Genomic DNA, 5000 nt, shown 5'->3' on the forward strand with positions numbered 1-5000 from the left:
ATGTTAGCAGTATTTGTACATACTGTATGACAGTATCACACAGTACTCTCTCTGTACTCATTGTTCTCAGACAGACTCTCAAACACACATTATGCCAATGAATCCACAATGGGCTCAGTGTGTGTGTGTGTGTGTGTGTGTGTGTGTGTGTGTGTCTGTGTGTGTGTGTGTGTGTGTGTGTGTCTAAGTGTGTGTGTGTCTATGTGTGTGTGTGTGTGTCTGTGTGTGTGTGTGTCTATGTGTGTGTGTGTGTCTATGTGTGTGTGTGTGTGTGTGTGTGTGTGTGTGTGTGTCTATGTGTGTGTGTGTGTGTGTGTGTCTGTGTGTGTGTGTCTATATGTGTGTGTGTGTGTGTCTATGTGTGTGTGTGTGTCTGTGTGTGTGCGTGTGTCTATGTGTGTGTGTGTGTGTGTGTGTGTGTGTGTGTGTGTGTGTGTGTCTATGTGTGTGTGTGTGTCTATGTGTGTGTGTGTGTGTGTTGTGTGTGTGTGTGTGTGTGTGTGGTGTGTGTGTGTGTCTGTGTGTGTGCGTGTGTGTCTATGTGTGTGTGTGTGTTAGTATAAACAGCTGATTATGATCACAGGAACGTGACGCAGAGATTTTCAGAGACTTTCTCCTCCTGTGATGAGTACGGAGGCCCTGAAGGGTCACGTCACATGTTCCATATTATGAGTGAATTGTCTCTTAATGGCTACCGCAGGTCTTCAGATCGTGGAAACAAAATCACCATTTCAGTCAAAAAGATGATTTTATTATCTCAAGAGAAAAATCCTGTAATCTCTAAGAAGATATTAATTATTTCTTGACGATAAAGTTAATTATTTGTGATGTCGAGAACACTTAAAATGTACTTTAGGACAACTAAGAAAATACAATATGTATTTAAAGCCCTTTATGACTACATTAGAGTTTTAAAAGTGAGAAATTGCTCAAAAAGTCTTTTTTATAACACTGGCTAGCCTCCAACACATTGTACGTGATAGGCTAATGGGCGGGACATCTCTAAGCTGGTTGACCAATCACAACAGAGCCGGCCAGCTAACAGAGCAGACTGGGCTCTGGTTTCAGACAGAGGGTGAAAAGAGGTGCTGCAGCACAGGCGTATGAGAACAATCAAGAGCTTTCTGAACATTAAAGCATGAGACATGTCCCAGATGTTAAACAGAGGAAATACAATGTTTGAATCATGACCCTTCAAGGCTTCCATACCCCGAGTAAATATAATCAAGGGACCAAATATATAAAAACGTTAGAAAAGTCAAATTTTTGTGCTTTAAAAACAACCTTTTCGTGGTTTTACTATGAGCTGAAGTAACTGTGTCTTGTAGCAGTAATGTGTAACCGGAGTAAACTGTAAACAGATGAAGTTAAACTGCGGCTCGGATCATGCACAGCAGGAATTCAGAGGAAACCCCTCCTCCACACACACGCGCGCACACACACACACACACACACACACACACACACACACACACACACACACACACACACACACACACACACACACGCAGGCTGCATTGCAACACTCGGAAAATGGAGTCAATGAATACATGGCACCGGGTCGTTAATGGAGTGGGGGGGGAGTGTGTGTGTGGTGTGTGTGTGTGTGTGTGTGTGTGTGTGTGTGTGTGTGTGTGTGTGTGTGTGTGTGTGTGTGTGTGTGAGCAGAAGGAAACTCCCCCTGAAGGCGGTGCTCCTCCCGGACTGAGCACCGAGAAACATCCCGACAATGAGCCCAGCTTTCCCACGTTTTCTCTCCTCACACACTCACACACACTCACACACACACACTCTGGGTCATTAACAGACACACACACTAATGAGGATTAATCCGGAAACAACCTGAGACTCTGCAGCTCGGATCTAACAGGTAAATAATGTGACTTTTCTGCACGATTCTGGATCTGGAAACTTCTTTGTTTGTGTTTTTTCTCTCCGGGAACTCACACACACTGGGTCGTTAACATACACACACACACTAATGAGGATTTAACCTGTGATTCTGCAGCTCGTACACACACTCCAGTAAAAACTCGGTAAAATGTGACTTTCTGCAGGATTTTCTCCATAAACGTGTGCGCGTGATTTCTCTGTATGGCAATGTGTGTGTGTGTGTGTGTGTGTGTGTGTGTGTTATCCAGATGTAGAACAGGCATTTAGACTCTAGAAAAACTGTGAAAATACGCGATTTCTCTACATTACGATTAGCATACGTACTTGATTTAGAAGCTGCAAGAAAGAACCTGCATTGTGTGTGTAAAGTATTTACTAGTTTAAGTAACTCAATGCCAAGTAAGGGTAGAACATATTTATTTTAATACTTTGAGCACTATAAACTAGTCCTGCTTTGTTTGGGCAAAAGTCTACGGAAAGGGATTAGGGTCATATATGAGAGTAGAGTTCCGAAAAAAAGTGGGAATTCTGAGATTTTGACTTTTTCCTCAGAACTAAAATACAACCACTTTTGGTCAAATCTAATCTGACCATAATCCTTTTAAGTCTGTATTGTTAGTAACATGCAGAAAATCTTTGATGTTTGGCAGTTTAATGTTCACCAAAACTTATTTTTTAAAACTAACAAAAGTGGAGCTAGTAAAGAAACACTGCACTTTAAAATACTCCATTTCAAGTATAAGTACTTCATTTAAAGTTCTGTTTTGGTGAAAGTATTCAAAGTAAAGCTACATAATGCGGAACATGTTAGAAGTTATCTCAAAATACTTAATTAAAGGGATTGTTAAAAGTCCTTAAAATTCACACGATAAAATAAACCCTGCATTGTTTTGGTAAAAGTCTTTAGTGTTCGCAAAATACAGAGGTGTAAAGTACCAAAGTACATTTACTCAAGTACTGTACTTAAGTACAATTGTAGGGTACTTGTACTTTACCTGGGTATTTCCATTGTATGCTACATTGTACTTCTACTCCACTACATGTATTTAATACCTTTAGCTGCTTTACAGATTTTGATTAATTAACTCTGGAAAGTAACTCGTCACCAGAGTTATATAAGGGAAGTTAAAGTGCCCTTTAAAATACTTCATTACAAGTAAAAGTATTGAATTGAAGTTGTTGTTTGGGTAAAAGTACACAACTACTTTTAGCTAAATGCAGTTTAGGTATGAAAAGTGAAGCTATATGATGTAGACATGTCGGGGAGTTTCTTTAATGACAAAACATCAGATGTTATAAAGTGATCAGATGTAACATCACTCTCTCAGCAGTGATTTCATAAAACTCTGACAAATCATCAGGAGGGAATCTGACTCACTTCAACATGCCTCAAAGCGAGGTATTAATAGCGGTGTCAACATAACAATTAATCCAAATGATCTAAATCATAATATGCAAAATTCAAACCAGGAAGCTTAATATTTCCTCTTCTTCGACAGTGAACTCTGTCTTCATGTTTGTTTCTCAGCGTAGATCAGGCGTGTGTGTGTGTGTGTGTGTGTGTGTGTGTGTGTTATTCTGAAAGTCTGCTGACTGTCGCCCTGCTGCAGAATCTGAAGTGTAGGTGAGGTTTCAGTGGAAAGGGTGAACAGAAGTTATAAAAAAATCTGACTTGTTTTGAGATTTAAAGAGTCCTCTCCTGCTGATGTCCAGGTGTATATCAGTATGTAGTGTCTCTACTTTAAAGAGTCCTCTCCTGCTGATGTTCAGGTGTATATCAGTATGTAGTGTCTCTACTTTAAAGAGTCCTCTCCTGCTGATGTTCAGGTGTATATCAGTATGTAGTGTCTCTACTTTAAAGAGTCCTCTCCTGCTGATGTTCAGCTGTATATCAGTATGTAGTGTCTCTACTTTAAAGAGTCCTCTCCTGCTGATGTTCAGGTGTATATCAGTATGTAGTGTCTCTACTTTAAAGAGTCCTCTCCTGCTGATGTTCAGGTGTATATCAGTATGTAGTGTCTCTACTTTAAAGAGTCCTCTCCTGCTGATGTTCAGGTGTATATCAGTATGTAGTGTCTCTACTTTAAAGAGTCCTCTCCTGCTGATGTTCAGGTGTATATCAGTATGTAGTCTCTCTACTTTAAAGAGTCCTCTCCTGCTGATGTTCAGGTGTATATCAGTATGTAGTGTCTCTACTTTAAAGAGTCCTCTCCTGCTGATGTTCAGGTGTATATCAGTATGTAGTGTCTCTACTTTAAAGAGTCCTCTCCTGCTGGTGTTCAGGTGTATATCAGTATGTAGTGTCTCTACTTTATAGAGTCCTCTCCTGCTGATGTTCAGGTGTATATCAGTATGTAGTGTCTCTACTTTAAAGAGTCCTCTCCTGCTGATGTTCAGGTGTATATCAGTATGTAGTGTCTCTACTTTAAAGAGTCCTCTCCTGCTGATGTTCAGGTGTATATCAGTATGTAGTGTCTCTACTTTAAAGAGTCCTCTCCTACTGATGTTCAGGTGTATATCAGTATGTAGTGTCTCTACTTTAAAGAGTCCTCTCCTGCTGATGTTCAGGTGTATATCAGTATGTAGTGTTTCTACTTTAAAGAGTCCTCTCCTGCTGATGTTCAGGTGTATATCAGTATGTAGTGTCTCTACTTTAAAGAGTCCTCTCCTGCTAATGTGCAGGTGTATATCAGTATGTAGTGTCTCTACTTTAAAGAGTCCTCTCCTGCTGATGTTCAGGTGTATATCAGTATGTAGTGTCTCTACTTTAAAGAGTCCTCTCCTGCTGATGTTCAGGTGTATATCAGTATGTAGTGTCTCTACTTTAAAGAGTCCTCTCCTGCTGATGTTCAGGTGTATATCAGTATGTAGTGTCTCTACTTTAAAGAGTCCTCTCCTGCTGATGTTCAGGTGTATATCAGTATGTAGTGTCTCTACTTTAAAGAGTCCTCTCCTGCTGATGTTCAGGTGTATATCAGTATGTAGTGTCTCTACTTTAAAGAGTCCTCTCCTGCTGATGTTCAGGTGTATATCAGTATGTAGTGTCTCTACTTTAAAGAGTCCTCTCCTGCTGATGTTCAGGTGTATATCAGTATGTAGTGTCTCTA

The 5000-nt window shown here is 40.2% G+C and overlaps 1 protein-coding gene across 1 annotated transcript in view; it reads left to right on the forward strand.

Moving 5' to 3' along the window:
- Positions 1-1692: 1692 nt before the first annotated feature.
- Positions 1693-5000, forward strand: part of LOC117533212 (fibroblast growth factor receptor 1-A-like) — a 28236-nt gene continuing 24928 nt past the window's right edge. The window contains 1 exon segment of the mRNA XM_034196833.1: positions 1693-1870. The gene's annotated coding sequence lies outside the window, so the exon portion shown is untranslated.

The sequence above is a fragment of the Gymnodraco acuticeps genome, unplaced genomic scaffold (genome assembly GCF_902827175.1).
Source record: "Gymnodraco acuticeps unplaced genomic scaffold, fGymAcu1.1, whole genome shotgun sequence".
In the NCBI taxonomy this organism is placed as follows: Eukaryota; Metazoa; Chordata; class Actinopteri; order Perciformes; family Bathydraconidae; genus Gymnodraco; species Gymnodraco acuticeps.